Source organism: Struthio camelus, chromosome 10 (assembly GCF_040807025.1).
Source record: "Struthio camelus isolate bStrCam1 chromosome 10, bStrCam1.hap1, whole genome shotgun sequence".
Lineage (NCBI taxonomy): Eukaryota > Metazoa > Chordata > Aves > Struthioniformes > Struthionidae > Struthio > Struthio camelus.
The window spans coordinates 43,216-59,446 of record NC_090951.1 but is presented as its reverse complement, the minus strand read 5'-3'; positions in this window follow the sequence as shown (position 1 = coordinate 59,446).

Here is a 16,231-nt window from a genome sequence, read left to right as displayed (position 1 = left end):
CTCCGGACCCCTCAGGAACGGTCTAGGTGGCCCAGACCCCCTCCTCAGCTCCTCCTCCTTCCCTAGAGTGGGGTTTTGGGTCATGTAAACCCTTGAGGGCCCCCTCTGGTGCCCTCGGGACTACTCTGGCAGGTTTCCCTCTGCCCCAGAGCTGTGTAGGTGCCCCCCACAGCTCTTAGCACTGCTCTATCCAGCTCAGAGCCCCTGGGGAGACCACAGCACTGTTTTGGCCCTCCGGACCCTGTAGGCACTGTCTAGGTGGCCCAGACGCCGTCCTCAGCTCCTCCTCCTTCCCCAGAATTGTTTTTTGGCTAGGCACACGCCTTGAGGGCCCCCTCTGGTGCCCTCGGGACTACTGTGGCAGGTGTCCCTGTGCCCCAGAGCTGGATCTTGGCTCCCTAGGCCCCTTCGCACTGCTCTAGAGGGCTCCGCACCACTCTTTGGCTCTTCCTTGCTGCCCAGAGCTGTCCCTTGCTCGTGCCGAGCCCTCAGGAAAGGTCTAGGTGGCCCAGACCCCCTCCAGAGGTCTTCCTTTTCCCCCAGAGTCTCCTTTTGTCCTGGCACACGCCTTGAGGGTCCCCTCTGGTGCCCTCGGGACTACTCTGGCAGGTTTCCCTGTGCCCCAGAGCTGTCTTCGGCCCCCCCACAGCTCTTAGCACTGCTGTCTCCACCTCAGAGCCCCTGGGGAGACCTTTGGGGTGCCCCAGAGCTGTCTTTTGGCTCTCCAGACCCCTTAGACACTGTCTAGGTGGCCCAGACCCCTTCCTCAGCTCCTCCTCCTTCCCTAGAGTGGGGTTTTGGGTCATGTAAACCCTTGAGGGCCCCCTCTGGTGCCCTCGGGACTACTCTGGCAGGTTTCCCTGTGCCCCAGAGCTGTGTTGGTGCCCCCCACAGCTCTTAGCACTGCTGTCTCCACCTCAGAGCCCCTGGGGAGACCTTTGGGGTGCCCCAGAGCTGTCTTTTGGCCCCCCAGACCCCTTAGGCACTGTCTAGGTGGCCCAGACCCCTTCCTCAGCTCCTCCTCCTTCCCTAGAGTGGGGTTTTGGGCCATGTAAACCCTTAAGGGCCCCCTCTGGGGCCCTCGGCACTACTCTGGCAGGTTTCCCTGTGCCCAGAGCTGGATCTTGGCTCCCTAGGCCCCTTCGCACTGCTCTAGAGTACTCCACACCACTCTCTGGCTCTTCCTTGCTAGCCAGAGCTGGCTCTTGCTCGTGCTGAGCCCTCAGGAACGGTCTAGGTGGCCCAGACCCCCTCCTGAGCTCCTCCTCCTTCCCCAGAGTCTCTTTGTGGCCATGCAGAGCCCTTAGAAGCCCTCTCGTGACTTCTGAACTACAATTGCAGTACTCGTTGTGCCCCAGAGCTGTTTTTTGGCCCCCCAGATCCCTTAGGCACACTGTCTAGGTGGCCCAGATCCCCTCCTGAGCTCCTCCTCCTTCCCCAGAGTGGTCTTTTAGCTAGGCACACGCCTTGAGGGCCCCCTCTGGGGCCCTCGGGACTACTCTGGCAGGTTTCCCTGTGCCCCAGAGCTGTCTTCGGGCCCCCCAGAACTCTTAGCACTGCTGTCTCCACCTCAGAGCCCCTGGGGAGACCTTTGGCGTGCCCCACAGCACTCTTTTGGCCCCCCAGACCCCTTAGGCACTGTCTAGGTGGCCCAGACCCCTCCTCAGCTCCTCCTCCTTCCCCAGAATGGGGTTTTGGGTCATGTAAACCCTTGAGGGCCCCCTCTGGTGCCCTCGGGACTACTCTGGCAGGTTTCCCTGTGCCCCAGAGCTGTGTAGGTGCCCCCCACAGCTCTTAGCACTGCTGTCTCCACCTCAGAGCCCCTGGGGAGACCTTTGGGGTGCCCCAGAGCTGTGTTGGGGCCCCCCATAGCTCTTAGCACTGCTCTCTCCACCTCAGAGCCCCTGCGGAGACCTTTGGCGTGCCCCAGAGCTGTCTTTTGGCTCTCCGGACCCCTTAGGCACTGTCTAGGTGGCCCAGAGCCCCTCCTCAGCTCCTCCTCCTTCCCCAGAGTGGTCTTTTGGCTAGGCACACGCCTTGAGGGCCCCCTCTGGTGCCCTCGGGACTACTCTGGCAGGTTTCCCTCTGCCCCAGAGCTGGATCTTGGCTCCCTAGGCCCCTTCGCACTGCTCTAGAGCACCCTGCAACACTCTTTGGCTCCTCCTTGCTAGCCAGAGCTGTCTCTTGCTCGTGCTGAGCCCTCAGGAACGGTCTAGGTGGCCCAGACCCCCTCCTGAGCTCCTCCTCCTTCCCCAGAGTCTCTTTGTGGCCATGCAGAGCCCTTAGAAGCCCTCTCGTGACTTCTGAACTACAATTGCAGTACTCGTTGTGCCCCAGAGCTGTTTTTTGGCCCCCCAGATCCTTTAGGCACTGTCTAGGTGGCCCGGATCCCCTCCTAAGCTCCTCTTCCTTCCCCAGAGTTGTCTTTTGGCTAGGCACACGCCTGGAGGGCCCCCTCTGGTGCCCTCGGGACTACTCTGGCAGGTTTCCCTCTGCCCCAGAGCTGGATCTTGGCTCCCTAGGCCCCTTCGCACCGCTCTAGAGCGCTCCGCACCACTCTCTGGCTCCTCCTTGCTAGCCAGAGCTGTCCCTTGCTCGTGCTGAGCCCTCAGGAAAGGTCTAGGTGGCCCAGACCCCCTCCAGAGGTCTTCCTTCTCCCCCAGAGTTGCCTTTTGGCTAGGCACACGCCTTGAGGGCCCCCTCTGGTGCCCTCGGGACTACTCTGGCAGGTTTCCCTCTGCCCCAGAGCTGTCTTCGGGGCCCACAGAGCTCTTAGCACTGCTGTCTCCACCTCAGAGCCCCTGGGGAGACCTTTGGCGTGCCCCAGAGCTGTCTTTTGGCCCCCCAGACCCCTTAGGCACTGTCTAGGTGGCCCAGACCCCTCCTCAGCTCCTCCTCCTTCCCCAGAATGGGGTTTTGGGTCATGTAAACCCTTGAGGGCCCCCTCTGGTGCCCTCGGGACTACTCTGGCAGGTTTCCCTGTGCCTCAGAGCTCTGTAGGTGCCCCCCACAGCTCTTAGCACTGCTGTCTCCACCTCAGAGCCCCTGGGGAGACCTTTGGGGTGCCCCAGAGCTGTGTTGGGGCCCCCCATAGCTCTTAGCACTGCTCTATCCACCTCAGAGCCCCTGCGGAGACCTTTGGCGTGCCCCAGAGCTGTCTTTTGGCTCTCCAGACCCCTTAGGCACTGTCTAGGTGGCCCAGAGCCCCTCCTCAGCTCCTCCTCCTTCCCCAGAATGGGGTTTTGGCTAGGCACATGCCTTGAGGGCCCCCTCTGGTGCCCTCGGGACTACTCTGGCAGGTTTCCCTCTGCCCCAGAGCTGGATCTTGGCTCCCTAGGCCCCTTCGCAACTCTCTAGAGCACCCTGCAACACTCTTTGGCTCCTCCTTGCTAGCCAGAGCTGTCTCTTGCTCGTGCTGAGCCCTCAGGAACGGTCTAGGTGGCCCAGACCCCCTCCTCAGCTCCTCTTCCTTCCCCAGACTTGTCTTTTGGCTAGGCACACGCCTGGAGGGCCCCCTCTGGTGCCCTCGGGACTACTCTGGCAGGTTTCCCTCTGCCCCAGAGCTGTCTTCGGCCCCCCCACAGCTCTTAGCACTGCTCTATCCAGCTCAGAGCCCCTGGGGAGACCTTTGGCGTGCCCCAGAGCTGTCTTTTGGCTCTCCGGACCCCTTAGGCACTGTCTAGGTGGCCCAGACGCCGTCCTCAGCTCCTCCTCCTTCCCCAGAGTTGTCTTTTGGCTAGGCACACGCCTTGAGGGCCCCCTCTGGGGCCCTTGGGTCTACTCTGGCAGGTGTCCCTGTGCCCCAGAGCTGGATCTTGGCTCCCTAGGCCCCTTCGCACTGCTCTAGAGCACTCCGCAGCACTCTCTGGCTCTTCCTTGCTAGCCAGAGATGTCTCTTGCTCGTGCTGAGCCCTTAGGAACGGTCTAGGTGGCCCAGACCCCCTCCTGAGCTCCTCCTCCTTCCCCAGAGTCTCTTTGTGGCCATGCAGAGCCCTTAGAAGCCCTCTCGTGACTTCTGAACTACAATTGCAGTACTCGTTGTGCCCCAGAGCTGTTTTTTGGCCCCCCAGATCCCTTAGGCACTGTCTAGGTGGCCCAGATCCCCTCCTGAGCTCCTCCTCCTTCCCCAGAGTGGTCTTTTAGCTAGGCACACGCCTTGAGGGTCCCCTCTGGTGCCCTCGGGACTACTCTGGCAGGTTTCCCTGTGCCCCAGAGCTGTCTTCGGGGCCCACAGAGCTCTTAGCACTGCTCTATCCACCTCAGAGCCCCTGCGGAGACCTTTGGCGTGCCCCAGAGCTGTCTTTTGGCTCTCCGGACCCCTTAGGCACTGTCTAGGTGGCCCAGAGCCCCTCCTCAGCTCCTCCTCCTTCCCCAGAGTGGTCTTTTAGCTAGGCACACGCCTGGAGGGCCCCCTCTGGTGCCCTCGGGACTACTCTGGCAGGTTTCCCTCTGCCCCAGAGCTGTCTTCGGCCCCCCCACAGCTCTTAGCAGTGTTCTATCCATCTCAGAGCCCCTGCGGAGACCTTTGGCGTGCCCCAGAGCTGTCTTTTGGCTCTCCGGACCCCTTAGGCACTGTCTAGGTGGCCCAGACGCCGTCCTCAGCTCCTCCTCCTTCCCCAGAGTTGTCTTTTGGCTAGGCACACGCCTTGAGGGCCCCCTCTGGGGCCCTTGGGTCTACTCTGGCAGGTGTCCCTGTGCCCCAGAGCTGGATCTTGGCTCCCTAGGCCCCTTCGCACTGCTCTAGAGCACTCCGCAGCACTCTTTGGCTCTTTCTTGCTAGCCAGAGATGTCTCTTGCTCGTGCTGAGCCCTTAGGAACGGTCTAGGTGGCCCAGACCCCCTCCTGAGCTCCTCCTCCTTCCCCAGAGTCTCTTTGTGGCCATGCAGAGCCCTTAGAAGCCCTCTCGTGACTTCTGAACTACAATTGCAGTACTCGTTGTGCCCCAGAGCTGTTTTTTGGCCCCCCAGATCCTTTAGGCACTGTCTAGGTGGCCCGGATCCCCTCCTAAGCTCCTCTTCCTTCCCCAGAGTTGTCTTTTGGCTAGGCACACGCCTGGAGGGCCCCCTCTGGTGCCCTCGGGACTACTCTGGCAGGTTTCCCTCTGCCCCAGAGCTGGATCTTGGCTCCCTAGGCCCCTTCGCACCGCTCTAGAGCGCTCCGCACCACTCTCTGGCTCCTCCTTGCTAGCCAGAGCTGTCCCTTGCTCGTGCTGAGCCCTCAGGAAAGGTCTAGGTGGCCCAGACCCCCTCCAGAGGTCTTCCTTCTCCCCCAGAGTCTCCTTTTGGCTAGGCACACGCCTTGAGGGCCCCCTCTGGTGCCCTCGGGACTACTCTGGCAGGTTTCCCTGTGCCCCAGAGCTGTCTTCGGCCCCCCCACAGCTCTTAGCACTGCTCTCTCCACCTCAGAGCCCCTGCGGAGAATTTTGGCGTGCCCCAGAGCTGTCTTTTGGCCCCCCAGACCCCTTAGGCACTGTCTAGGTGGCCCAGATCCCCTCCTGAGCTCCTCCTCCTTCCCCAGAGTGGTCTTTTAGCTAGGCACACGCCTTGAGGGCCCCCTCTGGGGCCCTCGGGACTACTTTGGCAGGTTTCCCTGTGCCCCAGAGCTGTCTTCGGGCCCCCCAGAACTCTTAGCACTGCTGTCTCCACCTCAGAGCCCCTGGGGAGACCTTTGGCGTGCCCCACAGCACTCTTTTAGCTCCCCAGACCCCTTAGGCACTGTCTAGGTGGCCCAGAGCCCCTCCTCAGCTCCTCCTCCTTCCCCAGAATGGGGTTTTGGGTCATGTAAACCCTTGAGGGCCCCCTCTGGTGCCCTCGGGACTACTCTGGCAGGTTTCCCTCTGTCCCAGAGCTGTGTAGGTGCCCCCCACAGCTCTTAGCACTGCTGTCTCCACCTCAGAGCCCCTGGGGAGACCTTTGGGGTGCCCCAGAGCTGTGTTGGGGCCCCCCATAGCTCTTAGCACTGCTCTATCCACCTCAGAGCCCCTGCGGAGACCTTTGGCGTGCCCCAGAGCTGTCTTTTGGCTCTCCGGACCCCTTAGGCACTGTCTAGGTGGCCCAGAGCCCCTCCTCAGCTCCTCCTCCTTCCCCAGAGTGGTCTTTTGGCTAGGCACACGCCTTGAGGGCCCCCTCTGCTGCCCTCGGGACTACTCTGGCAGGTTTCCCTGTGCCCCAGAGCTGGATCTTGGCTCCCTAGGCCCCTTCGCAACTCTCTAGAGCACCCCGCAACACTCTTTGGCTCCTCCTTGCTAGCCAGAGCTGTCTCTTGCTCGTGCTGAGCCCTCAGGAACGGTCTAGGTGGCCCAGACCCCCTCCTGAGCTCCTCCTCCTTCCCCAGAGTCTCTTTGTGGCCATGCAGAGCCCTTAGAAGCCCTCTCGTGACTTCTGAACTACAATTGCAGTACTCGTTGTGCCCCAGAGCTGTTTTTTGGCCCCCCAGATCCTTTAGGCACTGTCTAGGTGGCCCGGATCCCCTCCTAAGCTCCTCTTCCTTCCCCAGACTTGTCTTTTGGCTAGGCACACGCCTGGAGGGCCCCCTCTGTTGCCCTCGGGACTACTCTGGCAGGTTTCCCTCTGCCCCAGAGCTGTCTTCGGCCCCCCCACAGCTCTTAGCAGTGTTCTATCCATCTCAGAGCCCCTGCGGAGACCTTTGGCGTGCCCCAGAGCTGTCTTTTGGCTCTCCGGACCCCTTAGGCACTGTCTAGGTGGCCCAGACGCCGTCCTCAGCTCCTCCTCCTTCCCCAGAGTTGTCTTTTGGCTAGGCACACGCCTTGAGGGCCCCCTCTGGGGCCCTCGGCACTACTGTGGCAGGTGTCCCTGTGCCCCAGAGCTGGATCTTGGCTCCCTAGGCCCCTTCGCACTGCTCTAGAGCACTCCGCAGCACTCTCTGGCTCTTCCTTGCTAGCCAGAGATGTCTCTTGCTCGTGCTGAGCCCTTAGGAACGGTCTAGGTGGCCCAGACCCCCTCCTGAGCTCCTCCTCCTTCCCCAGAGTCTCTTTGTGGCCATGCAGAGCCCTTAGAAGCCCTCTCGTGACTTCTGAACTACAATTGCAGTACTCGTTGTGCCCCAGAGCTGTTTTTTGGCCCCCCAGATCCTTTAGGCACTGTCTAGGTGGCCCGGATCCCCTCCTAAGCTCCTCTTCCTTCCCCAGAGTTGTCTTTTGGCTAGGCACACGCCTGGAGGGCCCCCTCTGGTGCCCTCGGGACTACTCTGGCAGGTTTCCCTCTGCCCCAGAGCTGGATCTTGGCTCCCTAGGCCCCTTCGCACCGCTCTAGAGCGCTCCGCACCACTCTCTGGCTCCTCCTTGCTAGCCAGAGCTGTCCCTTGCTCGTGCTGAGCCCTCAGGAAAGGTCTAGGTGGCCCAGACCCCCTCCAGAGGTCTTCCTTCTCCCCCAGAGTTGCCTTTTGGCTAGGCACACGCCTTGAGGGCCCCCTCTGGTGCCCTCGGGACTACTCTGGCAGGTTTCCCTGTGCCCCAGAGCTGTCTTCGGCCCCCCCACAGCTCTTAGCACTGCTGTCTCCACCTCAGAGCCCCTGGGGAGACCTTTGGGGTGCCCCAGAGCTGTCTTTTGGCCCCCCAGACCCCTTAGGCACTGTCTAGGTGGCCCAGAGCCCCTCCTCAGCTCCTCCTCCTTCCCCAGAGTGGTCTTTTAGCTAGGCACACGCCTTGAGGGCCCCCTCTGGTGCCCTCGGGACTACTCTGGCAGGTTTCCCTGTGCCCCAGAGCTGTCTTCGGCCCCCCCAGAACTCTTAGCACTGCTGTCTCCACCTCAGAGCCCCTGGGCAGACTTTTGGGGTGCCCCACAGCACTCTTTTGGCCCTCCGGACCCCTTAGGCACTGTCTAGGTGGCCCAGAGCCCCTCCTCAGCTCCTCCTCCTTCCCTAGAGTGGGGTTTTGGGTCATGTAAACCCTTGAGGGCCCCCTCTGGTGCCCTCGGGACTACTCTGGCAGGTTTCCCTGTGCCCCAGAGCTGTGTAGGTGCCCCCCACAGCTCTTAGCACTGCTCTATCCAGCTCAGAGCCCCTGCGGAGACCACAGCACTGTTTTGGCCCTCCGGACCCTGTAGGCACTGTCTAGGTGGCCCAGACCCCTTCCTCAGCTCCTCCTCCTTCCCCAGAGTTGTCTTTTGGCTAGGCACACGCCTTGAGGGCCCCCTCTGGGGCCCTCGGGACTACTCTGGCAGGTGTCCCTGTGCCCCAGAGCTCTGTAGGTGCCCCCCACAGCTCTTAGCACTGCTGTCTCCACCTCAGAGCCCCTGGGGAGACCTTTGGGGTGCCCCAGAGCTGTGTTGGGGCCCCCCATAGCTCTTAGCACTGCTCTATCCACCTCAGAGCCCCTGCGGAGACCTTTGGCGTGCCCCAGAGCTGTCTTTTGGCTCTCCAGACCCCTTAGGCACTGTCTAGGTGGCCCAGAGCCCCTCCTCAGCTCCTCCTCCTTCCCCAGAGTGGTCTTTTGGCTAGGCACATGCCTTGAGGGCCCCCTCTGGTGCCCTCGGGACTACTCTGGCAGGTGTCCCTCTGCCCCAGAGCTGGATCTTGGCTCCCTAGGCCCCTTCGCAACTCTCTAGAGCACCCCGCAACACTCTTTGGCTCCTCCTTGCTAGCCAGAGCTGTCTCTTGCTCGTGCTGAGCCCTCAGGAACGGTCTAGGTGGCCCAGACCCCCTCCTCAGCTCCTCCTCCTTCCCCAGACTTGTCTTTTGGCTAGGCACACGCCTGGAGGGCCCCCTCTGGTGCCCTCGGGACTACTCTGGCAGGTTTCCCTGTGCCCCAGAGCTGTCTTCGGCCCCCCCACAGCTCTTAGCACTGCTCTATCCAGCTCAGAGCCCCTGGGGAGACCTTTGGCGTGCCCCAGAGCTGTCTTTTGGCTCTCCGGACCCCTTAGGCACTGTCTAGGTGGCCCAGACGCCGTCCTCAGCTCCTCCTCCTTCCCCAGAGTTGTCTTTTGGCTAGGCACACGCCTTGAGGGCCCCCTCTGGGGCCCTTGGGTCTACTCTGGCAGGTGTCCCTGTGCCCCAGAGCTGGATCTTGGCTCCCTAGGCCCCTTCGCACTGCTCTAGAGCACTCCGCAGCACTCTCTGGCTCTTCCTTGCTAGCCAGAGATGTCTCTTGCTCGTGCTGAGCCCTTAGGAACGGTCTAGGTGGCCCAGACCCCCTCCTGAGCTCCTCCTCCTTCCCCAGAGTCTCTTTGTGGCCATGCAGAGCCCTTAGAAGCCCTCTCGTGACTTCTGAACTACAATTGCAGTACTCGTTGTGCCCCAGAGCTGTTTTTTGGCCCCCCAGATCCTTTAGGCACTGTCTAGGTGGCCCGGATCCCCTCCTAAGCTCCTCTTCCTTCCCCAGAGTTGTCTTTTGGCTAGGCACACGCCTGGAGGGCCCCCTCTGGTGCCCTCGGGACTACTCTGGCAGGTTTCCCTCTGCCCCAGAGCTGGATCTTGGCTCCCTAGGCCCCTTCGCACCGCTCTAGAGCGCTCCGCACCACTCTCTGGCTCCTCCTTGCTAGCCAGAGCTGTCCCTTGCTCGTGCTGAGCCCTCAGGAAAGGTCTAGGTGGCCCAGACCCCCTCCAGAGGTCTTCCTTCTCCCCCAGAGTTGCCTTTTGGCTAGGCACACGCCTTGAGGGCCCCCTCTGGTGCCCTCGGGACTACTCTGGCAGGTTTCCCTGTGCCCCAGACCTGTCTTCGGCCCCCCCACAGCTCTTAGCACTGCTGTCTCCACCTCAGAGCCCCTGGGGAGACCTTTGGGGTGCCCCAGAGCTGTCTTTTGGCCCCCCAGACCCCTTAGGCACTGTCTAGGTGGCCCAGACCCCCTCCTCAGCTCCTCCTCCTTCCCTAGAGTGGGGTTTTGGGTCATGTAAACCCTTGAGGGCCCCCTCTGGTGCCCTCGGGACTACTCTGGCAGGTTTCCCTGTGCCCCAGAGCTGTCTTCGGGGCCCACAGAGCTCTTAGCACTGCTCTCTCCACCTCAGAGCCCCTGGGGAGACCTTTGGCGTGCCCCAGAGCTGTCTTTTTGCCCTCCAGACCCCTTAGACACTGTCTAGGTGGCCCAGACCCCTTCCTCAGCTCCTCCTCCTTCCCTAGAGTGGGGTTTTGGGTCATGTAAACCCTTGAGGGCCCCCTCTGGTGCCCTCGGGACTACTCTGGCAGGTTTCCCTCTGCCCAAGAGCTGTCTTCGGGGCCCACAGAGCTCTTAGCACTGCTGTCTCCACCTCAGAGCCCCTGGGGAGACCTTTGGGGTGCCCCAGAGCTGTCTTTTGGCCCCCCAGACCCCTTAGGCACTGTCTAGGTGGCCCAGACCCCTCCTCAGCTCCTCCTCCTTCCCCAGAATGGGGTTTTGGGTCATGTAAACCCTTGAGGGCCCCCTCTGGTGCCCTCAGGACTACTCTGGCAGGTTTCCCTCTGCCCCAGAGCTCTGTAGGTGCCCCCCACAGCTCTTAGCACTGCTGTCTCCACCTCAGAGCCCCTGGGGAGACCTTTGGGGTGCCCCAGAGCTGTGTTGGGGCCCCCCATAGCTCTTAGCACTGCTCTATCCACCTCAGAGCCCCTGCGGAGACCTTTGGCGTGCCCCAGAGCTGTCTTTTGGCTCTCCGGACCCCTTAGGCACTGTCTAGGTGGCCCAGAGCCCCTCCTCAGCTCCTCCTCCTTCCCCAGAGTGGTCTTTTGGCTAGGCACACGCCTTGAGGGCCCCCTCTGGTGCCCTCGGGACTACTCTGGCAGGTTTCCCTCTGCCCCAGAGCTGGATCTTGGCTCCCTAGGCCCCTTCGCAACTCTCTAGAGCACCCCACAACACTCTTTGGCTCCTCCTTGCTAGCCAGAGCTGTCTCTTGCTCGTGCTGAGCCCTCAGGAACGGTCTAGGTGGCCCAGACCCCCTCCTCAGCTCCTCCTTCTTCCCCAGAGTGGTCTTTTGGCTAGGCACACACCTTGAGGGCCCCCTCTGGTGCCCTCGGGACTACTCTGGCAGGTTTCCCTGTGCCCCAGAGCTGTCTTCGGCCCCTCCACAGCTCTTAGCAGTGTTCTATCCATCTCAGAGCCCCTGGGGAGACCTTTGGCGTGCCCCAGAGCTGTCTTTTGGCTCTCCGGACCCCTTAGGCACTGTCTAGGTGGCCCAGACGCCGTCCTCAGCTCCTCCTCCTTCCCCAGAGTTGTCTTTTGGCTAGGCACACGCCTTGAGGGCCCCCTCTGGGGCCCTTGGGTCTACTCTGGCAGGTGTCCCTGTGCCCCAGAGCTGGATCTTGGCTCCCTAGGCCCCTTCGCACTGCTCTAGAGCACTCCGCAGCACTCTCTGGCTCTTCCTTGCTAGCCAGAGATGTCTCTTGCTCGTGCTGAGCCCTTAGGAACGGTCTAGGTGGCCCAGACCCCCTCCTGAGCTCCTCCTCCTTCCCCAGAGTCTCTTTGTGGCCATGCAGAGCCCTTAGAAGCCCTCTCGTGACTTCTGAACTACAATTGCAGTACTCGTTGTGCCCCAGAGCTGTTTTTTGGCCCCCCAGATCCCTTAGGCACTGTCTAGGTGGCCCAGATCCCCTCCTGAGCTCCTCCTCCTTCCCCAGAGTGGTCTTTTAGCTAGGCACACGCCTTGAGGGTCCCCTCTGGTGCCCTCGGGACTACTCTGGCAGGTTTCCCTGTGCCCCAGAGCTGTCTTCGGGGCCCACAGAGCTCTTAGCACTGCTCTATCCACCTCAGAGCCCCTGCGGAGACCTTTGGCGTGCCCCAGAGCTGTCTTTTGGCTCTCCGGACCCCTTAGGCACTGTCTAGGTGGCCCAGAGCCCCTCCTCAGCTCCTCCTCCTTCCCCAGAGTGGTCTTTTAGCTAGGCACACGCCTGGAGGGCCCCCTCTGGTGCCCTCGGGACTACTCTGGCAGGTTTCCCTCTGCCCCAGAGCTGTCTTCGGCCCCCCCACAGCTCTTAGCAGTGTTCTATCCATCTCAGAGCCCCTGCGGAGACCTTTGGCGTGCCCCAGAGCTGTCTTTTGGCTCTCCGGACCCCTTAGGCACTGTCTAGGTGGCCCAGACGCCGTCCTCAGCTCCTCCTCCTTCCCCAGAGTTGTCTTTTGGCTAGGCACACGCCTTGAGGGCCCCCTCTGGGGCCCTTGGGTCTACTCTGGCAGGTGTCCCTGTGCCCCAGAGCTGGATCTTGGCTCCCTAGGCCCCTTCGCACTGCTCTAGAGCACTCCACAGCACTCTCTGGCTCTTCCTTGCTAGCCAGAGATGTCTCTTGCTCGTGCTGAGCCCTTAGGAACGGTCTAGGTGGCCCAGACCCCCTCCTGAGCTCCTCCTCCTTCCCCAGAGTCTCTTTGTGGCCATGCAGAGCCCTTAAAAGCCCTCTCGTGACTTCTGAACTACAATTGCAGTACTCGTTGTGCCCCAGAGCTGTTTTTTGGCCCCCCAGATCCTTTAGGCACTGTCTAGGTGGCCCGGATCCCCTCCTAAGCTCCTCTTCCTTCCCCAGAGTTGTCTTTTGGCTAGGCACACGCCTGGAGGGCCCCCTCTGGTGCCCTCGGGACTACTCTGGCAGGTTTCCCTCTGCCCCAGAGCTGGATCTTGGCTCCCTAGGCCCCTTCGCACCGCTCTAGAGCGCTCCGCACCACTCTCTGGCTCCTCCTTGCTAGCCAGAGCTGTCCCTTGCTCGTGCTGAGCCCTCAGGAAAGGTCTAGGTGGCCCAGACCCCCTCCAGAGGTCTTCCTTCTCCCCCAGAGTCTCCTTTTGGCTAGGCACACGCCTTGAGGGCCCCCTCTGGTGCCCTCGGGACTACTCTGGCAGGTTTCCCTGTGCCCCAGAGCTGTCTTCGGCCCCCCCACAGCTCTTAGCACTGCTCTCTCCACCTCAGAGCCCCTGGGGAGACCTTTGGCGTGCCCCAGAGCTGTCTTTTGGCTCTCCAGACCCCTTAGGCACTGTCTAGGTGGCCCAGATCCCCTCCTGAGCTCCTCCTCCTTCCCCAGAGTGGTCTTTTAGCTAGGCACACGCCTTGAGGGCCCCCTCTGGTGCCCTCGGGACTACTCTGGCAGGTTTCCCTCTGCCCCAGAGCTGTCTTCGGGCCCCCCCACAGCTCTTAGCACTGCTCTCTCCACCTCAGAGCCCCTGGGCAGACTTTTGGGGTGCCCCACAGCACTCTTTTGGCCCTCCGGACCCCTTAGGCACTGTGTAGGTGGCCCAGACCCCCTCCTCAGCTCCTCCTCCTTCCCTAGAGTGGGGTTTTGGGTCATGTAAACCCTTGAGGGCCCCCTCTGGTGCCCTCGGGACTACTCTGGCAGGTTTCCCTGTGCCCCAGAGCTGTGTAGGTGCCCCCCACAGCTCTTAGCACTGCTCTATCCAGCTCAGAGCCCCTGGGGAGACCACAGCACTCTTTTGGCCCTCCGGACCCTGTAGGCACTGTCTAGGTGGCCCAGACGCCGTCCTCAGCTCCTCCTCCTTCCCCAGAATTGTTTTTTGGCTAGGCACACGCCTTGAGGGCCCCCTCTGGTGCCCTCGGGACTACTGTGGCAGGTGTCCCTGTGCCCCAGAGCTGGATCTTGGCTCCCTAGGCCCCTTCGCACTGCTCTAGAGGGCTCCGCACCACTCTTTGGCTCTTCCTTGCTGCCCAGAGCTGTCCCTTGCTCGTGCCGAGCCCTCAGGAAAGGTCTAGGTGGCCCAGACCCCCTCCAGAGGTCTTCCTTTTCCCCCAGAGTCTCCTTTTGTCCTGGCACACGCCTTGAGGGTCCCCTCTGGTGCCCTCGGGACTACTCTGGCAGGTTTCCCTGTGCCCCAGAGCTGTCTTCGGCCCCCCCACAGCTCTTAGCACTGCTCTCTTCACCTCAGAGCCCCTGGGGAGACCTTTGGGGTGCCCCAGAGCTGTCTTTTGGCTCTCCAGACCCCTTAGACACTGTCTAGGTGGCCCAGACCCCTTCCTCAGCTCCTCCTCCTTCCCTAGAGTGGGGTTTTGGGTCATGTAAACCCTTGAGGGCCCCCTCTGGTGCCCTCGGGACTACTCTGGCAGGTTTCCCTGTGCCCCAGAGCTGTGTAGGTGCCCCCCACAGCTCTTAGCACTGCTCTCTCCACCTCAGAGCCCCTGGGGAGACCTTTGGGGTGCCCCAGAGCTGTCTTTTGGCCCCCCAGACCCCTTAGGCACTGTCTAGGTGGCCCAGACCCCTTCCTCAGCTCCTCCTCCTTCCCTAGAGTGGGGTTTTGGGCCATGTAAACCCTTAAGGGCCCCCTCTGGGGCCCTCGGCACTACTCTGGCAGGTTTCCCTGTGCCCAGAGCTGGATCTTGGCTCCCTAGGCCCCTTCGCACTGCTCTAGAGTACTCCACACCACTCTCTGGCTCTTCCTTGCTAGCCAGAGCTGGCTCTTGCTCGTGCTGAGCCCTCAGGAACGGTCTAGGTGGCCCAGACCCCCTCCTGAGCTCCTCCTCCTTCCCCAGAGTCTCTTTGTGGCCATGCAGAGCCCTTAGAAGCCCTCTCGTGACTTCTGAACTACAATTGCAGTACTCGTTGTGCCCCAGAGCTGTTTTTTGGCCCCCCCAGACCCCTTAGGCACTGTCTAGGTGGCCCAGATCCCCTCCTGAGCTCCTCCTCCTTCCCCAGAGTGGTCTTTTAGCTAGGCACACGCCTTGAGGGCCCCCTCTGGGGCCCTCGGGACTACTCTGGCAGGTTTCCCTGTGCCCCAGAGCTGTCTTCGGGCCCCCCAGAACTCTTAGCACTGCTGTCTCCACCTCAGAGCCCCTGGGGAGACCTTTGGCGTGCCCCACAGCACTCTTTTGGCCCCCCAGACCCCTTAGGCACTGTCTAGGTGGCCCAGACCCCTCCTCAGCTCCTCCTCCTTCCCCAGAATGGGGTTTTGGGTCATGTAAACCCTTGAGGGCCCCCTCTGGTGCCCTCGGGACTACTCTGGCAGGTTTCCCTCTGTCCCAGAGCTGTGTAGGTGCCCCCCACAGCTCTTAGCACTGCTGTCTCCACCTCAGAGCCCCTGGGGAGACCTTTGGGGTGCCCCAGAGCTGTGTTGGGGCCCCCCATAGCTCTTAGCACTGCTCTATCCACCTCAGAGCCCCTGCGGAGACCTTTGGCGTGCCCCAGAGCTGTCTTTTGGCTCTCCGGACCCCTTAGGCACTGTCTAGGTGGCCCAGAGCCCCTCCTCAGCTCCTCCTCCTTCCCCAGAGTGGTCTTTTGGCTAGGCACACGCCTTGAGGGCCCCCTCTGCTGCCCTCGGGACTACTCTGGCAGGTTTCCCTCTGCCCCAGAGCTGGATCTTGGCTCCCTAGGCCCCTTCGCACTGCTCTAGAGCACCCCGCAACACTCTTTGGCTCCTCCTTGCTAGCCAGAGCTGTCTCTTGCTCGTGCTGAGCCCTCAGGAACGGTCTAGGTGGCCCAGACCCCCTCCTGAGCTCCTCCTCCTTCCCCAGAGTCTCTTTGTGGCCATGCAGAGCCCTTAGAAGCCCTCTCGTGACTTCTGAACTACAATTGCAGTACTCGTTGTGCCCCAGAGCTGTTTTTTGGCCCCCCAGATCCTTTAGGCACTGTCTAGGTGGCCCGGATCCCCTCCTAAGCTCCTCTTCCTTCCCCAGAGTTGTCTTTTGGCTAGGCACACGCCTGGAGGGCCCCCTCTGGTGCCCTCGGGACTACTCTGGCAGGTTTCCCTCTGCCCCAGAGCTGGATCTTGGCTCCCTAGGCCCCTTCGCACCGCTCTAGAGCGCTCCGCACCACTCTCTGGCTCCTCCTTGCTAGCCAGAGCTGTCCCTTGCTCGTGCTGAGCCCTCAGGAAAGGTCTAGGTGGCCCAGACCCCCTCCAGAGGTCTTCCTTCTCCCCCAGAGTTGCCTTTTGGCTAGGCACACGCCTTGAGGGCCCCCTCTGGTGCCCTCGGGACTACTCTGGCAGGTTTCCCTGTGCCCCAGAGCTGTCTTCGGCCCCCCCACAGCTCTTAGCACTGCTGTCTCCACCTCAGAGCCCCTGGGGAGACCTTTGGGGTGCCCCAGAGCTGTCTTTTGGCCCCCCAGACCCCTTAGGCACTGTCTAGGTGGCCCAGAGCCCCTCCTCAGCTCCTCCTCCTTCCCCAGAGTGGTCTTTTGGCTAGGCACACACCTTGAGGGCCCCCTCTGGGGCCCTCGGGACTACTCTGGCAGGTTTCCCTGTGCCCCAGAGCTGTCTTCGGGCCCCCCAGAACTCTTAGCACTGCTGTCTCCACCTCAGAGCCCCTGGGCAGACTTTTGGGGTGCCCCACAGCACTCTTTTGGCCCTCCGGACCCCTTAGGCACTGTCTAGGTGGCCCAGACCC